This window comes from Scyliorhinus torazame, chromosome 10 (genome assembly GCF_047496885.1).
Source record: "Scyliorhinus torazame isolate Kashiwa2021f chromosome 10, sScyTor2.1, whole genome shotgun sequence".
In the NCBI taxonomy this organism is placed as follows: Eukaryota; Metazoa; Chordata; class Chondrichthyes; order Carcharhiniformes; family Scyliorhinidae; genus Scyliorhinus; species Scyliorhinus torazame.
In genome coordinates, this window is record NC_092716.1 from 123,444,481 (window position 1) to 123,466,068 (window position 21,588).

A 21,588-nucleotide genomic window follows, 5' to 3' on the forward strand; every position below is an offset into this window, starting at 1 on the left:
CACTCCCTGGTGTCTCTCTTTCTCTCTGATATTAACACACTCCTTGGTGTGTGTCTGTCTCTCTCTCTCTGATATTAACAGTCCCTGGTATCTCTCTCTCTCTGATATTAACACACTCCCTGGAATCTCTCTCTCTGATATTAACACACTCCCTGGTGTGTCTCTCTCTCTCTCTGATATTAGCACACTCCCTGGTGTCTCTCTCTCTCTCTCTCTCTCTCTGATATTAGCACACTCCCTGGGGTCTCTCTCTCTCTCTGATATTAGCACACTCCCTGGTATCTCTCTCTCTCTCTCTGATATTAACACACTCCCTGGGGTCTCTCTCTCTCCCTGATATTAACACACTCACTGGTGTCTCTCTCTCTCTCTCTGATATTAACACACTCCCTGGTATCTCTCTCTCTCTCTCTGATATTAACACACTCCCTGGGGTCTCTCTCTCTCCCTGATATTAACACACTCACTGGTGTCTCTCTCTCTCTCTGATATTAACACACTCCCTGGGGTCTCTCTCTCTCTCTCTCTCTCTCTCTCTGATATTAACACACTCCCTGGTGTCTATCTCTCTCTCTCTGATATTAACACACTCCCTGGGGTCTCTCTCTCTCTCTCTGATATTAACACACTCCCTGGGGTCTCTCTCTCTCTCTAATATTAACACACTCTCTGGTGTCTCTCTCTCTCTCTCTGATATTAACACACTCCCTGGGGTCTCTCTCTCTCTCTCTGATATTAACACACTCCCTGGGGTCTCTCTCTCTCTCTAATATTAACACACTCTCTGGTGTCTCTCTCTCTCTCCGATATTAACACACTCCCTGGTATCTCTCTCTCTGATATTAACACACTCCTTGGGGTCTCTGTCTCTCTCTGATATTAACACACTCCTTGGGGTCTCTGTCTCTCTCTGATATTAGCACACTCCCTGGTATCTCTCTCTGATATTAGCACACTTCCTGGTGTCTCTCTCTCTGATATTACCACACTCCCTGGTGTCTCTCTCTCTCTCTGATATTAACACACTCCCTGGTATCTCTCTCTGATATTAGCACACTTCCTGGTGTCTCTCTCTCTGATATTACCACACTCCCTGGTGTCTCTCTCTCTCTCTGATATTAACACTCTCCCTGGTGTCTCTCTCTCTCTCTCTCTCTGATATTAGCACACTCCCTGGTATCTCTCTCTGATATTACCACACTCACTGGTGTCTCTCTCTCTCTCTGATATTAACACACTCCCTGGGGTCTCTCTCTCTCCCTGATATTAACACACTCCCTGGTGTGTGTCTCTCTCTGATATTAACACACTCCCTGGTGGCTCTCTCTCTCTGATATTACCACACTCCCTGGTGTCTCTCTCTCTGATATTAGCACACTCACTGGTGTCTCTCTCTCTCTCTGATATTAACACTCTCCCTGGTGTCTCTCTCTCTGATATTAGCACACTCACTGGTGTCTCTCTCTCTGATATTAGCACACTCTCTGGTGTCTCTCTCTCTCTCTCTGATATTAACACACTCCCTGGGGTCTCTCTCACTCTCTCTGATATTAACACACTCCCTGGTGTCTCTCTCTCTCTCTGATATTAACACACTCCCTGGTGTCTCTCTCTCTCTCTCTCTGATATTAACACACTCCCTGGGGTCTCTCTCTCTCTCTGATATTAACACACTCCCTGGTGTCTCTCTCTCTGATATTAACACACTCCCTGGTGTCTCTCTCTCTCTCTCTCTGATATTAACACACTCCCTGGTGTCTCTCTCTCTCTCTCTCTGATATTAACACACTCCCTGGTGTCTCTCTCTCTCTCTGTTATTAACACACTCCCTGGTGTCTCTCTCTTTCTCTCTTTTTGATATTAACACACTCCCTGGTGTCTCTCTCTCTGATATTAACACACTCCCTGGTGTCTCTCTTTCTCTCTGATATTAACACACTCCCTGGTGTCTCTCTCTCTCTGATATTAACACACTATCTGTTGTCTCTCTCTCTCTGATATTAACACACTCCCTGGTGTCTCTCTCTCTCTGATATTAACACACTCCCTGGTGTCTCTCTCTCTCTGATATTAACACACTCCCTGGTGTCTCTCTCTCTCTCTCTGATATTAACACACTCCCTGGTGTCTCTCTCTCTCTCTCTGTTATTAACACACTCCCTGGTGTGTGTCTCTCTCTGATATTAACACACTCCCTGGTGTCTCTCTCTTTCTCTCTTTTTGATATTAACACACTCCCTGGTGTCTCTCTCTCTGATATTAACACACTCCCTGGTGTCTCTCTTTCTCTCTGATATTAACACACTCCCTGATGTCTCTCTCTCTCTGATATTAACACACTATCTGTTGTCTCTCTCTCTCTGATATTAACACACTATCTGTTGTCTCTCTCTCTCTGATATTAACACACTCCCTGGTCTCTCTCTCTCTCTCTGATATTAACACACTCCATGGTGTCTCTCTCCCTCTAATATTAACACACGCCCTGGTGTCTCTCTCTCTCTCTCTCTGATATTAACACACTCACTGGTGTCTCTCTCGCTCTGATATTAACACACTCCCTGGTGTCTCTCTCTTTCTCTCTGATATGAACATACTCCCTGGTGTCTCTCTCTCTCTCTCTCTGATATTAACACACTCTCTGGTCTCGGTCTCTCTCGCTCTCTGATATTAACACACTCCCTTGGTCTCTGTTTCTCTCTTTCTGATATTAACACACTCCCTGGTATCTGTCTCTCTCTCTCTGATATTAACACACTCCCTGGTCTCTGTCTCTCTCTCTCTCTCTGATATTAACACACTCCCTGGTGTGTGCCTCTCTCTGATATTAACACACTCCCTGGTGTCTCTCTCTTTCTCTCTTTTTGATATTAACACACTCCCTGGTGTCTCTCTGATATTAACACACTCCCTGGTGTCTCTCTTTCTCTCTGATATTAACACACTCCCTGCTGTCTCTCTCTCTCTCTGATATTAACACACTATCTGGTGTCTCTCTCTCTCTGATATTAACACACTCCCTGGTGTGTGTCTCTCTGTGATATTAACACACTCCCTGGTGTCTCTCTCTTTCTCTCTTTTTGATATTAACACACTCCCTGGTGTCTCTCTGATATTAACACACTCCCTGGTGTCTCTCTTTCTCTCTGATATTAACACACTCCCTGCTGTCTCTCTCTCTCTCTGATATTAACACACTATCTGGTGTCTCTCTCTCTCTGATATTAACACACTCCCTGGTCTCTCTCTCTCTCTCTGATCTTTCCACACTCCATGGTGTCTCTCTCCCTCTAATATTAACACACGCCCGGTGTCTCTCTCTGATATTAACACACTCACTGGTGTCTCTCTCGCTCTGATATTAACACACTCCCTGGTGTCTCTCTCTTTCTCTCTGATATGAACATACTCCCTGGTGTCTCTCTCTCTCTCTTTCTAATATTAACACACTCCCTGGTGTCTCTCTCTCTCTTTCTCTCTGATATTAACACACTCCCTGGTGTCTGTCTCTCTCTCTCTCTCTGATATTAACACACTCTCTGGTCTCGGTCTCTCTCTCGCTCTCTGATATTAACACACTCCCTTGGTCTCTGTTTCTCTCTTTCTGATATTACCACACTCCCTGGTGTCTCTCTCTCTTTCTCTCTGATATTAACACACTCCCTGGTGTCTCTCTCTCTCTCTCTCTCTCTCTCTCTGATATTAACACACTCCCTGGTGTGTCTCTCTCTCTGATATTAACACACTCCCTGGTGTGTGTTTTTCTCTGATATTAACACACTCCCTGGTGTGTGTGTCTCTCTCTCTCTCTCTGATATTAACACACTCCCTGGTCTCTCTCTCTCTCTCTCTGATATTAACACACTCCCTGGTCTCTCTCTCTCTCTCTCTCTGATATTAACACACTCCCTGGTGTGTGTCTCTCTCTGATATTAACACACTCCCTGGTCTCGGTCTCTCTCTCTCTCTCTCTCTGATATTAACACACTCCCTGGTGTGTCTCTTTCTGATATTAACACACTCCCTGGTGTCTCTCTCTCCCTCTCTCTCTCTCTGATATTAACACACTCCCTGGTGTCTCTCTCTCTCTCTGATATTAACACACTCCCTGGTCTCTCTCTCTCTCTGATATTAACACACTCCCTGGTGTCTCTCTCTCCCTCTCTCTCTCTCTGATATTAACACACTCCCTGGTGTCTCTCTCTCTCTCTGATATTAACACACTCCCTGGTCTCTCTCTCTCTCTGATATTAACACACTCTCTGGTCTCTCTCTCTCTCTCTGATATTAACACACTCTCTGGTCTCTCTCTCTGATATTAACACACTCCCTGGTGTGTGTCTCTCTCTGATATTAACACACTCCCTGCTGTGTGTTTTTCTCTGATATTAACACACTCCCTGGTGTCTCTCTCTCTCTCTCGCTGATATTAATACTCTCCCTGGTGTCTCTCTCTCTCTCTCTGATATTAACACACTCCCTGGTGTGTGTGTGTGTGTCTCTCTCTCTCTCTCTGATATTAACACACTCCCTGGTCTCTCTCTCTCTCTCTCTGATATTAACACACTCCCTGGTCTCTCTCTCTCTCTCTCTCTGATATTAACACACTCCCTGGTGTGTGTCTCTCTCTGATATTAATACACTCCCTGGTGTCTCTCTCTCGGATATTAACACACTCCCTGGTGTCTCTCTCTCTCACTCTGATATTAACACACTCCCTGGTCTCTCTCTCTCTGATATTAACACTCTCCCTGGTCTCTCTCTCTCTCTCTCTGATATTAACACACTCCCTGGTCTCTCTCTCTCTCTCTCTGATATTAACACACTCTCTGGTGTCTCTCTCTCTCTGATATTAAACACACTGCCTGATATCTCTCTCGGGAATACGTTCGGTACTAGTCGATTATTTTATATTTTTCTTACCGAGTGAATTTCAGTCGGAAATCCACTCAGCTTCTTCACCGGGATCCATGTTCAGGGCCAATTAAGGCCCAAATCCCCCGCTGACCCCGGAGCGCCGCCTCCTGCCCTCGCCTCGCCCCGCCCTGAACCCCGCCATGTTGCGGAGACTCTGCCCTCAGCTCTGACCTCCTCTTCCCAAATCAGCCCAGTCAGCACCCCTCTCTCAGACCCTCACTGCGACCCGGACCCCGTCCCCGATCCAATCTCCCACCCTCATCCCCGTCCCGACTCTTATCCTCACCCCGATCCCCAACATTCACTCCGAATCCGAATCTTCATGGTCTGAATCAATCTGACGGTGAATATGTATGAATCTAAAGGTGAATTTGATTCAATCTGAATCAATAAAAAAGTCAATCTGCATGTAAATCTCCAACAATCTGAACGTGAATATGAATGAATCTGAATCAATGAGAATGTCTCTCAGCCTCAAACTGAATGTGAATCTGAATCAACCTGAATATGAATCTGTATGTGAATCTCTGTCAATATGAAGGTGAATCTGAATCACTCAGAATGTGAATCTGAATCAACCTGAATGTGAATCTGAATCAATCTGAATGTGAATATGAATTCAAACAAAATGACAATCCGAATGTGAATCTGAATTAATGTAAACATGAATCTGAATGGGAACCTGAATCAATTTGAATCTGAAACTATCTCAATTGGAATCTGAATCGAACAGAATGTGAATCTGAATCAATCTCAATGTCAATCTTAACCAATGTGAACGTGAATTGAATCAATCTGAATGGGAATCTGAATGTGAACCTTCATCGGTCTGAATAGGAATCTGAATCGAACAGAATGTGAATCTGAATCAATCTCAATGTCAATCTTAACCAATGTGAACGTGAATTGAATCAATCTGAATGAGAATCTGAATCAAACTTAAATTTAATATGTATCAATGCGAATGGGAGTCTGACTCAATCTGAATGGGAAACTGAATCAATCTGAAGGTGACTATGAATGGATCTGGATGTGAATCTGAATCAATCTGAAGGTGAATATGAATGAATCTCAATCTAAATCAATCTGAATGTTAAACTGAAACAATCTGAACGTGAAACTGCTTCAATCGGAATGTGAATCTTAATCGGTCTGAATGGCAATCTGAAAAATCTGAATCTGAATCAATGAGAATGTGAATCAGAATCAATCTTGAATGTGAATCTGAATCAATGTAAACATGAGTCTGCATCGATCTGATTGTGAATCGGAATCAATAAGAAGGTGAATCTAAATCAATCTCTATGTTATTCTGCAACAATCTGAACATGAATCTGAATGAATCTAAATGTGAATCTGAATCAATCAGAATGTGTATCTGCATCAAGCTGAATGGGAATCTGAATAAATCTGAATGTGAATCTGACTCGAACTGAATGTGAATTTGAATCAATGTAAACATGTGTCTGAATCAATCTGAATGTGAATCTGAATTCAGCTGAAGGTGCATCTGAATCATTCTGAATTTGAATCAGAATCAATAAGGTGAATCTGAATCAATCTACGTGAATATGCAACAATCTGAACATGAATATGAATGAAACTGAAGGTGAATCTGAATCAATCAGAATGTGAATCTGCAACAATCTGAATGGGAATCAAAATGAAACTGAATGTGAATCTGAATCAATGTAAACATGTGTCCGAATCAATTTGAATGTGAATCTGAATCAATCTGAAGGTGAGTCTGAATAATTCTGAATTTGAACCTGAATCAATAAGAAGGTGAATCTGAATCAATCTGTATGTCAATCTGCAACGATCTGAACATGAATATGAATGAAATTGAATGTGAATCTGAATCAATCAGAATGTGAATCTGCAACAATCTGAATGGGAATCTAAATGAAACAATGTGAATCTGAATCAGTCTGAATGGGAATCTGCAACATTCCAAACATGAATCTGGATGAAAATCTGAATGAATCTGGATGTGAATCTCTATCAATATAAAGGTGAACGTGAATCATTCGGAATGTGAATCTGACTCGATCTGAATGTGAATCTGAATCAATGTAAACATGTGTCTGAATCAATCTGAATGTGAATCTGAATTAATCTGAATCATTCTTAATTTGAATCTGAATCAATAAGAAGGTGAATCTAAATCAATCTGTATGTTATTCTGCAACAATCTGAAAGTGAATCTGAATCAATCTGAATGTGTATCTGCATCAAATGGAATGGGAATCTGAATCAATCTGAATGTGAATCTGCAACAATCTGAACGCGATTCTGCATGAATCTGAATGTGAGTCTTAATCAATGTAAACATGTGTCTGAATCAATCTGAAGGTGAATATGAATGAATCTGAATCTCAATCAAAATCAATCTGAATGTGAAACTCAAACAATCTGAATGTGAAACTGCTTCAGTCAGAATATGAATCTTCATCGGTCTGAATGGCAACCTGAAAAATCCGAATATGAATCTGAATCAATGAAAATGTGAATCAGAATCAATCTTGAATGTGAATCTGAATCAATGTAAACATGAGTCTGCATCAATCTGATTGTGAATCGGAATCAATAAGAAGGTGAATCTAAATAAATCTGTATGTTATTCTGCAACAATTTGAACCTGAATCTGAATCAATCAGAATGTGTATCTGCATCAAACTGAATGGGAATCTGAATATGAATCTGCAACAGTCTGAATGTGATTCTTCATGAATCTGAATGTAAATCTGACTCGATCTGAATGTGAATCTGAATCAATGTAAACATGTGTCTGAATCAATCTGATTGTGAATCTGAATCATTCTTAATTTGAATCTGAATCAATAAGAAGGTGAATCTAAATCAATCTGTATGTTATTCTGTAACAATCTGAACATGAATCTGAATGTGTATCTGCATCAAACGGAATGGGAATCTGAATCAATTTGAATGTGAATCTGCAACAATCAACGCGATTCTGCATGAATCTGAATGTGAGTCTTAATCAATGTAAACATGTGTCTGAACAATCTGAACGTGAATCTGAATCAATCTGAATGTGTATCTGCATCAAACGGAATGGGAATCTGAATCAATCTGAATGTGAATCTGCAACAATCTGAACGCGATTCTGCATGAATCTGAATGTGAATCTGAATTAATCTGAAGGTGAATCTGAATCATTCTGAATTTGAATCAGAGTCAATAAGAAGGTGAATCTGAATCAATCTGTACTTGAATATGCAACAATCTGAACATGAATATGAATGAAACTGAATCTGAATCAATCAGAATATGAATCTGCAACAATCTGAATGGGAATTTAAATGAAACAATGTGAATCTGAATCAATCAGAATGTGAATCTGCAACAATCTGAATGGGAATCAAAATGAAACTGAATGTGAATCTGAATCAATGTAAACATGTGTCCGAATCAATTTGAATGTGAATCTGAATCAATCTGAAGGTGAGTCTGAATAATTCTGAATTTGAACCTGAATCAATAAGAAGGTGAATCTGAATCAATCTGTATGTCAATCTGCAACGATCTGAACATGAATATGAATGAAATTGAATGTGAATCTGAATCAATCAGAATGTGAATCTGCAACAATCTGAATGGGAATCTAAATGAAACAATGTGAATCTGAATCAATCTGAATGGGAATCTGCAACATTCCAAACATGAATCTGGATGAAAATCTGAATCAATCTGAATGAATCTGGATGTGAATCTCTATCAATATAAAGGTGAACGTGAATCATTCGGAATGTGAATCTGAATCAACCTGAATGTGAATCTGAATCAAACTTAAATTTAATATGTATCAATGCGAAAGGGACTCTGACTCATTCTGAATGGGAAACTGAATCAATCTGAAGGTGAATATGGATGAATCTGAATCTCAATCAAAATCAATCTGAATGTGAAACTGCTTCAATCAGAATATGAATCTTCATCGGTCTGAATGGCAATCTGAAAAATCCGAATATGAATCTGAATCAATGAGAATGGAAATCTGAATCAATCTGAATATGAATCTGCAACAATCTGAATGTGATTCTGCATGAATCTGAATGTAAATCTGACTCGATCTGAATGTGAATCTGAATCAATGTAAACATGTGTCTGAATCAATCTGAATGTGAATCTGAATTAATCTGAATCATTCTTAATTTGAATCTGAATCAATAAGAAGGTGAATCTAAATCAATCTGTATGTTATTCTGCAACAATCCGAACATGAATCTGAATGTGTATCTGCATCAAACGGAATGGGAATCTGAATCAATCTGAATGTGTATCTGCAACAATCTGAACGCGATTCTGCATGAATCTGAATGTGGGTCTGAATCAATGTAAACATGTGTCTGAATCAATCTGAATGGGAAACTGAATCAATCTGAAGGTGAATATGAATGAATCTGGATGTGAATCTGAATCAATCTGAAGGTGAATATGAATGAATCTGAATCTAGATCAATCTGAATGTGAAACTGAAACAATCTGAACGTGAACTGCTTCAATCGGAATATGAATCTTCATCAGTCTGAATGGCAATCTGAAAAATCTGAATCAATGAGAATGTGAATCAGAATCAATCTTGAATGCGAATCTGAATCAATGTAAACATGAGTGCATCAATCTGATTGTGAATCGGAATCAATAAGAAGGTGAATCTAAATCAATCTGTATGTTATTCTGCAACAATCTGAACGTGAATCTGAATCAATCAGAATGTGTATCTGCATCAAACTGAATGGGAATCTGAATCACTCTGAATATGAATCTGCAACAATCTGAACGCGATTCTGCATGAATCTGAATGTGGGTCTGAATCAATGTAAACATGTGTCTGAATCAATCTGAATCTGAATCTGAATTAATCTGAAGGTGAATCTGAATCATTCTGAATTTGAATCAGAATCAATAAGAAGGTGAATCTGAATCAATCTGTACTTGAATATGCAACAATCTGAACATGAATATGAATGAAACTGAATGTGAATCTGAATCAATCAGAATGTGAAACTGCAACAATCTGAATGGGAATCAAAATGAAACTGAATGTGAATCTGAATCAATGTAAACATGAGTCCGAATCAATTTGAATGTGAATCTGAATCAATCTGAAGGTGAGTCTGAATAATTCTGAATTTGAATCTGAATCAATAAGAAGGTGAATCTGAATCAATCTGTATGTCAATCTGCAACAATCTGAACATGAATATGAATCTGAATCAATCAGAATATGAATCTGCAACAATCTAAATGGGAATCTAAATGAAACAATGTGAATCTGAATCAATCTCAATGGGAATCTGCAACATTCCGAACATGAATCTGAATGAAAATCTGAATCAATCTGAATGAATCTGTATGTGAATCTCTATCAATATAAAGGTGAATGTGAATCATTCGGAATCTGAATCAAACTTAAATTTAATATGTATCAATGCGAACGGGACTCTGACTCAATCTGAATGGGAAACTGAATTAATCTGAAGGTGAATATGAATGAATCTGGATGTGAATCTGAATCAATCTGAAGGTGAATATGAATGAATCTGAATCTAGATCAATCTGAATGTGAAACTGAAACAATCTGAACGTGAACTGCTTCAATCGGAATATGAATCTTCATCAGTCTGAATGGCAATCTGAAAAATCTGAATCAATGAGAATGTGAATCAGAATCAATCTTGAATGCGAATCTGAATCAATGTAAACATGAGTGCATCAATCTGATTGTGAATCGGAATCAATAAGAAGGTGAATCTAAATCAATCTGTATGTTATTCTGCAACAATCTGAACGTGAATCTGAATCAATCAGAATGTGTATCTGCATCAAACTGAATGGGAATCTGAATCACTCTGAATATGAATCTGCAACAATCTGAACGCGATTCTGCATGAATCTGACTCGATCTGAATGTGAATCTGAATCAATGTAAACATGTGTCTGAATCAAGCTGAATGTGAATCTAAATTAATCTGAAGGTAAATCTGAATAATTCTGTATTTGAATCTGAATCAATAAGAAGGTGAATCTGAATCAATCTGTATGTCAATCTGCAACAATCTGAACATGAATATGAATGGAACTGAATCTGAATCAATTGAAACACGAGTCTGAATCAATCTAATTGTGAATCCGAATCAATAAGAAGGTGACTCTAAATCAATCTGTATTTTATTCTGCAACAATCTGAACATGAATATGAATTAATCTGAATCAGTCAGAATATGTATCTGCAACAATCTGAATGTGATTCTGAATGAATCTGAATGTAAATCTGACTCGATCTGAACGTGAATCTGAATCATTCTGAATGTGAATGTGAATCAATAAGAAGGTGAATCTGAATCAATCGGAATGGGACTCTGCAACATTCTGAACATGAATCTAAATGAGAATCTGAATGGGAATTTGAAACAATCTGAACGTCAATCTGAATCAATCTGTACGTGAATCTCTATCAATATGAAGGTGAATGTGAATCACTCGGAATGTGAATCTGAATAAACCTGAATGTGAATCTGAATCAATCTGAAAATGAATATGAATCAAAAAGAATGAGAATCTGAATCAATCTCAATGTCAATCTGAATCAATCTTAATGTGAATCTGAATAAATCAGAATCAATCAGAATGTGAATCTTCATCGGTCTGACTGGGAATCTGAATCAATGTTGAGGTGAATCTGAATGAATCTGAAGGTAAACCCAAATCAATCATAAAGTGAATCTGGATTTATCTGAATGGGAATCTGAACCAAACATAAATTGAATTTGTATCAATGTGAACGTGAGTCTGACTCAATCTGAATGGGAATCTGATTCAATCTGAAGGTGAGTATGAATTAATCTGAATTGAACTGAATGGAAATCTGAGTGAATCGAATCTCAATCTGAATCGATCTGAATGTGAAACTGAAACAATCTGAACGTGAAACTGCTTCAATCGGAATGTGAATCTTCATTGGTATGAATGGGAATCTGAATCAATCTGAATCGAACAGAATGGGAATCTGAATCAATCTCAATGTCAATCTTAATCAATGTGAACGTTAATTGAGTCAATCTGAATGAGAATCTGAATCAAAGAACAAAGAAATGTACAGGCCCTTCGGCCCTCCAAGCCCGTGCCGACCATGCTGCCCGACTAAACTACAATCTTCTACACTTCCTGGGTCCGTCTCCCTCTATTCCCATCCTATTCATGTATTTGTCAAGATGCCCCTTAAATGTCACTATCGTCCCTGCTTCCACCACCTCCTCCGGTAGCGAGTTCCAGGCACCCACTACCCTCTGCGTAAAAAAACTTGCCTCGTACTTCTACTCTAAACCTTGCCCCTCTCACCTTAAACCTATGCCCCCTAGTAATTGACCCCTCTACCCTGGGGAAAAGCCTCTGACTATCCACTCTGTCTATGCCCCTCATAATTTTGTATACCTCTATCAGGTCTCCCCTCAACCTCCTTCGTTCCAGTGAGAACAAACCGAGTTTATTCAACCGCTCCTCATAGCTAATGCCCTCCATACCAGGCAACATTCTGGTAAATCTCTTCTGCACCCTCTCTAAAGCCTCCACATCCTTCTGGTAGTGTGGCGACCAGAATTGAACACTATACTCCAAGTGTGGCCTAACTAAGTTTCTATACAGCTGCAACATGACTTGCCAATTCTTATACTCAATGCCCCGGCCAATGAAGGCAAGCATGCCGTATGCCTTCTTGACTACATTCTCCACCTGTGTTGCCCCTTTCAATGACCTGTGGACCTGTACTCCTAGATCTCTTTGACTTTCAATACTCTTGAGGGTTCTACCATTCACTGTATATTCCCTACCTGCATTAGACCTTCCAAAATGCATTACCTCACATTTGTCCGGATTAAACTCCATCTGCCATCTCTCTGCCCAAGTCTCCAAACAATCTAAATCCTGATGTATCCTCCGACAGTCCTCATCGCTATCCGCAATTCCACCAACCTTTGTGTCGTCTGCAAACTTACTAATCAGACCAGTTACATTTTCCTCCAAATCATTTATATATACTACAAAGAGCAAAGGTCCCAGCACTGATCCCTGTGGAACACCACTGGTCACAGCCCTCCAATGAGAAAAGCATCCTTCCATTGCTACTCTCTGCCTTCTATGGCCTAGCCAGTTCTGTATCCACCTTGAATCATTGTGGAGGTGAATCTCCTTCTGCACTGTAAATTCTATGATTCTATGTGAATCTGAAATAAATGTAAATTGAATATAAAGCAATGTGAACGTGAATCTGAATCGAACTGAATGGAAATCTGAATGAATCTGAATCTCAATCTGAATGTGAAACTGAAACAATCTGAATGTGAAACTGCTTGTAACGGAGATGTGAACCTTCATTGGTCTGAATAGGAATCTGAATCGAACAGAATGTGAATCTGAATCAATCTCAATGTCAATCTTAATCAATGTGAATGTGAATTGAATCAATCTCAATGGGAATCTGTATCAATGTGGAGGTGAATCTAAATGAATTTGAAGGTAAATCCGAATCAATCATAAACTGAATGTGAATTTATCTGACTGTGAATCTGAACCAAACATAAATTGAATATGTATCAATGTGAATGGGAGTCTGACTCAATCTGAATGGGAATCTGAATGAATCTGAATGTGAACCTTCATCGGTCTGAATAGGAATCTGAATCGAACAGAATCTGAATCTGAATCAATCTCAATGTCTATCTTAATCAATGTGAACGTGAATTGAATCAATCTGAATGGGAATCTGAATCAATGTGGAGGTGAATCTAAATGAATTTGAAGGTAAATCCGAATCAATCATAAAGTGAATGTGAATTTATCTGAATGTGAATCTGAACCAAACATAAATTGAATATGTATCAATGTGAATGGGAGTCTGACTCAATCTGAATGGGAATCTGAATCAATCTGAAGGTGAATATGAATGAATCTGAATGTGAATCTGTGTTGACAAATGTGAGGTTATCCATTTTGGTAGGATTAACAGCAAAAGGGATTATTATTTACATGCTAAAATATTAAAACATGCTGTGCAGAGAGACCTGCGTGTGCTAGTGCATGAGTTGCAAAAAGTTGGTTTGCAGGTGCAACAGGTGTTTAAGAAGGCGAATGGAATTTTGTCCTTTATAGCTAGAGGGATGGAGTTTAAGTCTAGGGAGGTTATGCTGCAATTGTATAAGGTGTTAGTGAGGCCACACCTGGAGTATTGTGTTCAGTTTTGGTCTCCTTACAGGAGAAAGAACATACTGGCGCTGGAGGGTGTGCAGAGGAAATTCACTAGGTTAATCCCAGAGCTGAAGGGGTTGGATTACGAGGAGAGGTTGAGTAGACTGGGACTGTACTCGTTGGAATTTAGAAGGATAAGGGGGGAACGTATAGAAACATATAAAATTATGGAGGGAATAGATAGGAAAGATGCGGGCAGGTTGTTTCCACTGGCGGGTGAAAGCAGAACTAGGGGGCATAGCCTCAAAATAAGGGGAAGTAGATTTAGGACTGAGTTTAGGAGGAACTTCTTCACCCAAAGGGTTGTGAATCTATGGAATTCTTTGCCTAGTGAAGCAGTTGAGGCTCCTCCATTAAATGTTTTTAAGATAAAGATAGATAGTTTTTTGAAGAATAAAGGGATTAAAGGTTATGGTGTTCGGGCCGGAAAGTGGAGCTGAGTCCACAAAAGATCAGCCATGATCTCATTGAATGGCGGAGTAGGCTCGAGGGGCCAGGTGGCCTACTCCTGCTCCTCATTCTTATGTTCTTATGAATCTGAATTGAACTGAATGGAAATCTGAATGTGAAACTGAAACAATCTGAACTTGAAACTGCTTCAATTGGAACGTGAATCTTCATCGGTCTGAATGGGAATCTGAAAAATCAAAATATGAATCTGAATCAATGTGAATCAATGTAAACATGAGTCTGAATGAATCTGATTGTGAATCCGAATCAATAAGAAGGTGAATCAGAATCAAACTGTATGTTATTCTGCAACAATCTGACCATGAATATGAATGAATCTGAATGTGTATCTGCATCAAACTGAATGAGAATCTGAATCAATCTGAATGTGAATCTGCAACAATCTGAACGTGAATCTGAATCAGTCTGAATGGGAATCTGATCAATCTGAATGTAAATATGAGACTTCCGGTGGAGCGTCAAGCGGAGCGGTCACGCTGGAGAGAAGCTCCCGCCAGTCTGCGGCATTTTGCCGTTTTCCGTGGTTTCCTCGTGGTTTCGCCAGTCACAATTTATTTGGCCGTTGGGGCCTGAGGAATGGGCGCCGGGTCGGGCCGGCTTGGAGCCGGTGGGGAGTCCAGTGACCGGAGAAGCAGGGGCATCCAGCCCGAAGCAAGCGGCAGGAGAGGGGCGTGGCCTGATGCGAGGCCTGAATCTAACACACTGGGTGGTCACCGCTGAAAATGAATGTTTGAAGTCCGGTCCCAGGGGAAGAGAATTTTTGAACTTTGATTTTTATATTTCTTTTTGTTTAAAAAAGCAGTTTTAAAAATCATTTTTTATTTAGTTTTATTATTTATTTATCTCTAGATTGAAGAAAGAAGGAGAAAAATACTAAGTGGTTAAGGAATGCCAGAAACGCAAGTTCACCGCCAAAGGAGAGGACCAGTTAAAGCGCTGACAAGATGGCGGATGCCGGACCACGTGGTGGGGCTGCACTACTTACAGTGGAAAATATGACTGAGGTGATGGCTGTGGAGCTGCAGAAGCAGTTTGCGAGGCACATGGAGGCGTTGAGGAAGGAGATGGCGGTCGCACTGAGGTCATTGGTGGAGGAGGCAATCGCCCAGTGAGGGTGGATGTGGCAAAGTCATCAGCCGAGGTGAGAGAACAAGGTGAAACGATAAAGGAAGTGAAGGAGGCCGTGTCGCAGCACGTGACCAGCTCACCTCGATGGGGGACAAGCGCGGTGGGTGGTTGAGGTCAACAGAGGACTCCGAGCAAAGCTCGAGGACTTGGAGAACCGCTTGAGGCGGCAAAATCTGAGAATTGTGGGCTTACCTGAAGCGGCAGAGGGCTCAAGGCCAACTGAGTACTTTGCTAAGATGCTGGCGGAGTTGATGGGGGAGGGTGAAGACCCCTCCTGGTATGAACTGGACCAAGCTCATCGGTTGTTAAGGCCGAAACCCAAAGTAAATGAGCCGCCAAGAGCAGTAATGAAAATGAAAAATCGCTTGTCATAAGTAGGCTTCAAATGAAGTTACTGTGAAAAGCCCCTAGTCGCCACATTCCGGCGCCTGTTCGGGGAGGCTGGTACAGTAATTATCTGTTTCCATAAATACTACATGAAGGAGAAACTGTTAAACTGGGCGAAGCAGAAGCGGGATGTGCAGTGGGATGGTGCTAGAGTTCGGATTTGCCAGGACTTGATGGTGGAGTTGGCAAAGAGATGAGCGGCACTCAGCCGTGTCATGGTCTTATGGTATTATGGTCTAAGGCGGCACTGTACAACAAGGGACTGCGATTTGGTATGGCATACCAGGCAAAACTGAGGGTGACGTACAACGCCCAAGATTTTTATTTTGAAACAGTGTGGTGGCTGAAGCATTTATGAAGGCTGTCAGGTGGATGTACATTTAAAAAATGGGTGTTTATCAAATAGCTGCAGCGATGTCAGTGTGTGGGTGGAGCTGGGCTGTCTGTCTGGCTTTTACTTTCGTTTTGAGCTGGCAGCTGCAGTGTGTCTTAGTTTCGTTTTGAGTGAAGAGCTGCATGTGAACCAAGCAGATGGGTTCTCCTAAAGATAGATGGGTGACGGTGAGAGGGGCTGGGAGGAAGAGTCAGTACAGGGATCCCCTGTGGCCGTTCCCCTTAGTAACAAGTATACCGCTTTGGATACTGTTGCGGGGGGGGGGGGACTTACCAGGATTAAGCCATGGGGTACAGGTCTGTTGCTCAGAAGGGAAGGGGGGAGAGGAGTAGAGCACTAGTCATTGGGGACTCCATAGTTAGGGGGATAGATAGGAGATTCTGTGGGAACAAGAGAGACTCACGGTTGGTGTGTTGCCTCCCAGGTGCCAGGGTGCATGATGTCTCGGATCGTGTTTTCGGGATCCTTAAGGGGGAGGGGGAGCAGTCCAAAGTCGTGGTCCACATAGGTACCAACGACATAGGTAGGAAAAGGGACGAGGATGTAAGGCAGGAATTCAGGGAGCTAGGGTGGAAACCTAGATCTAGGACAAACAAAGATATTATCTCTGGGCTGTTACCCGTGCCACGTGATAGCGAGACGAGGAATAGGGAGAGAGAGAGGAGTTGAACACGTGGCTACAGGGATGCACGGAGGGAGGGTTTCAGATTTCTGGATAATTGTGGCTCATTGGGACCTCTACAAACGGGATGGTCTGCACCTGGACCAGAGGGGTACCAATATTCTGGGGGGGAAATTTGCAAATGCTCTTCGGGAGGGTTTAAACTAGTTCAGCAGGGAATTGTAGCTCCAGTATACAGGAGGTTGAGAGTAGTGAGGTCATGAGTAGGGTTTCAAAGTTGCAGGAGTGTACCGGCAGACAGGAAGGTGGTTTAAAGTGTGTCTTCTTCAATGCCAGGAGCATCCGGAATAAGGTGGGTGAACTTGCGGCATGGGTTGGTACCTGGGACTTCGATGTTGTGGCCATTTCAGAGACATGGATAGAGCAGGGACAGGAATGGTTGTTGCAGGTGCCGGGATTTAGATATTTCAGTAAGCTCAGGGGAAGTGGTAAAAGAGGGGCAGGGGTGGCATTGTTAGTCAAGGACAGTGTTACGGTGGCAGAAAGGACGTTTGATGAGGACTCGTCTACTGAGGTAGTATGGGCTGAGGTTAGAAACAGGAAAGGAGAGGTCACCCTGTTAGGGGTTTTCTATAGGCCTCCGAAAAGTTCCAGAGATGTAGAGGAGAGGATTGCAAAGATGATTCTGGATAGGAGCGAAAGCAACAGGGTAGTTGTTATGGGGGACTTTAACTTTCCAAATATTGACTGGAAACGCTATAGTTCGAGTACATTAGATGGGTCCGTTTTTGTCCAATGTGTGCAGGAGGGTTTCCTGACACAGTATGTAGATAGGCCAATGAGAGGCGAGGCCATATTGGATTTGGTACTGGGTAATGAACCAGGACAGGTGTTAGATTTGGAGGTAGGTGAGCACTTTGGTGATAGTGACCACAATTCAATTACGTTTACTTTAGTGATGGAAAGGGATAGGTATATGCCGCAGGGCAAGAGTTATATCTGGGGGAAAGGCAATTATGATGTGATGAGGCAAGACTTAGGATGCATCGGATGGAGAGGAAAACTGCAGGGGATGGGCACAATGGAAATGTGGAGCTTGTTCAAGGAACAGCTACTGCGTGCCCTTGATAAGTATGTACCTGTCAGGCAGGGAGGAAGTGGTCGAGTGAGGGAACCGTGGTTTACTAAAGCAGTCAAAACACTTGTCAAGAGGAAGGAGGAGACTTATGTAAAGATGAGACATGAAGGTTCAGTTAGGGCGCTCGAGAGTTACAAGTTAGCTAGGAAGGACCTAAAGAGAGAGCTAAGAAGAGCCAGGAGGGGACATGAGAAGTCTTTGGCAGGTAGGATCAAGGATAACCCTAAAGCTTTCTATAGATGTGTCCGGAAAAAAAGAATGACTAGGGTAAGAGTAGGGCCAGTCAAGGACAGTAGTGGGAAGTTATGCTTGGAGTCCGAGGGGATAGGAGAGGTGCTAAATGAATATTTTTCGTCAGTATTCACACAGGAAAAAGACAATGTTGTCGAGGAGAATACTGAGATCCAGGCTACTAGACTAGAAGGGCTTGAGGATCATAAGGAGGAGGTGTTAGCAATTCTGGAAAGTGTGAAAATAGATGTCACCTGGGCCGGATGGGATTTATCCTAGGATTCTCTGGGAAGCTAGGGAGGAGATTGCTGAGCCTTTGGCCTTGATCTTTAAGTCATCTTTGTCTACAGGAATAGTGCCAGAGATTGGAGGATAGCAAATGTTGTCCCCTTGTTCAAGAAGGGTAGTAGTGATAACCCCGGTAACTATAGACCAGTGAGCCTTACTTCTGTTGTGGGAAAAATCTTGGAAAGGTTTATAAGAGATAGGATGTATAATCATCTGGAAAGGAATAATTTGATTAGAGATAGTCAACACGGTTTTGTGAAGGGTAGGTCGTGCCTCACAAACCTTATAGAGTTCTTTGAGAAGGTGACCAAACAGGTGGATGAGGGTAAAGCAGTTGATGTGGTGTATATATGGATTTCAGTAAAGCGTTTGATAAAGTTCCCCATGGTAGGCTACTGCAGAAAATACGGAGGCATGGGATTCAGGGTGATTTAGCAGTTTGGATCAGAAATTGGCTAGCTGGAAGAAGACAAAGGGTGGTGGTTGATGGGAAATGTTCAGACTGGAGTCCAGTTACTAGTGGTGTACCACAAGGATCTGTATTGGGGCCACTGCTGTTTGTCATTTTTATAAATGACCTGGAGGAGGGCGTAGAAGGATGGGTGAGTAAATTTGCAGATGACACTAAAGTCGGTGGAGTTGTGGACAGTGCGGAAGGATGTTACAAGTTACAGAGGGACAGAGATAAGCTGCAGCGCTGGGCTGAGAGATGGCAAATGGAGTTTAATGCAGAAAAGTGTGAGGTGATTCATTTTGGAAGGAATAACAGGAAGACAGAAAAGGGGCTGAAGACTGAAAGGGGCTACACAGGTGGAGAAGGTAGTCAAGAAGGCATACGGCATGCTTGCCTTCATTGGCCGGGGCATTGAGTATAAGAATTGGCAAGTCATGTTGCAGCTGTATAGAACCTTAGTTAGGCCACACTTGGAGTATAGTGTTCAATTCTGGTCGCCACACTACCAGAAGGATGTGGAGGCTTTAGAGAGGGTGCAGAAGAGATTTACCAGAATGTTGCCTGGTATGGAGGGCATAAGCTATGAGGAGCGATTGAATAAACTCGGTTTGTTCTCACTGGAACGAAGGAGGTTGAGGGGCGACCTGATAGAGGTATACAAAATTATGAGGGGCATAGACAGAGTGGATAGTCAGAGGCTTTTCCCCAGGGTAGAGGGGTCAATTACTAGGGGGCATAGGTTTAAGGTGAGAGGGGCAAAGTTTAGAGTAGATGTACGAGGCAAGTTTTTTACGCAGAGGGTAGTGGGTGCCTGGAACTCACTACCGGAGGAGGTAGTGGAGGCAGGGACGATAGGGACATTTAAGGGGCATCTTGACAAATATATGAATAGGATGGGAATAGAAGGATACGGACCCAGGAAGTGTAGAAGATTGTAGTTTAGTCGGGCAGTATGGTCGGCACGGGCTTGGAGGGCCGAAGGGCCTGTTCCTGTGCTGTACATTTCTTTGTTCTTTGTTATTGGGCTAATGATAAGATTCTTGGCAGTGTGGATGAGCAGAGAGATCTCGGTGTCCATGTACATAGATCCCTGAAAGTTGCCACCCAGGTTGAGATGGTTGTTAAGAAGGCGTATGGTGTGTTAGCTATTATTGGTAGAGGGATTGAGTTTCGGAGCCATGAGGTCATGTTGTGTTGATTCCCAAATTTCTTTCTCCGTCAGTCTGGCCTCAATAAAAGTTGAGATGGATTCGCACGTAAAAAGAAGTTATTTATTTAGCTTGCAAGCTTAATTCATCTTACAGAAACATAAGAGACATCCAGTCTCCTACACTCCAGAAAGCGAATGAACAAAGAGACAAAGGGATCTCTGCAAATCAATTCAAATGGTATCAAGTTTCACATACTCGACGCCCATAGGTCAGCCTATATCCCTCCTGACCTGTTTGATCTATTCTGATTGGCTCACTTCCAATCCCTTTCTCTGGCCCCTATCAATGCAGCATCACTCTCATAGACACACCTCTTCCTGCTTTTTCCATGCGGTCTCAAATCCCTTTGTCTCTATCTGCCAGAATCAAAGTGGCTTATTTCTACATTACATTAACTAGTATCTCTAAAGTAACTATTTTATATCACATTCGTCATTCCCTCCTTTTATCATTCCATGATAACCGAACTATCCAGTCCATAGCTACGGTTCCTCATCTAAAAAGATCCGTCGCTGCATTTCCAATTCCTGTCTTAGCCCCCCTTCATCTGCCTCACCCTCATGGATTTTAACAGTTAAATTTTTTTTTTCGGTGATTGGGGCGGTGATCTGATCCAGTGCACCCCGCATTCTACCCATCACACATTTAAGGATGGCCAGGCCCACAAAGATGCAGCCGATAGCTACCACTAGATACATGGCCATATTTATCAACCAATCCTTCCATCCTCCAAATCCCCAGTTACCCCAAGAGCCAGGATCCTGCATCCCGTCCAAGTGATCCCGTATGCGATCCATAAATTTAGTAATGTTAGCGGTCAAGTCCTGAACTCCCATGATACACTTGCCCTGTACTATGGCGCATACCCCACCCTCACAGGCCAGAAGATAGTCAAGAGCATACCGGTTCTGCATTGCAAACAACCGTAGCTGAGACAACTCCTTAGTTATTGCCCCGAGGGCTCCCAAGGTTTCATTTCCCAAGATGGTAAGGCCGCAAATAAAATAATTCCGATCACTGACTACTACCCGGGTTTTCCTCAGTTTGGCCTTTAATTAACTTAAGTGTATCTCCCGG

At 41.9% G+C, this 21,588-nt stretch overlaps 1 protein-coding gene across 2 annotated transcripts in view; it reads right to left on the reverse strand.

Annotated features, from left to right (window-relative positions):
• Positions 1 to 5,020, reverse strand: part of ccdc102a (coiled-coil domain containing 102A) — a 330,588-nt gene extending 325,568 nt beyond the window's left edge. For both annotated transcript variants that reach the window (XM_072518688.1, XM_072518689.1), the window contains exon 1: positions 4,924 to 5,020. The gene's annotated coding sequence lies outside the window, so the exon portion shown is untranslated. The remainder of the gene's footprint in view (positions 1 to 4,923) is intronic.
• Between the last annotated feature and the right edge of the window lie 16,568 nt (positions 5,021 to 21,588).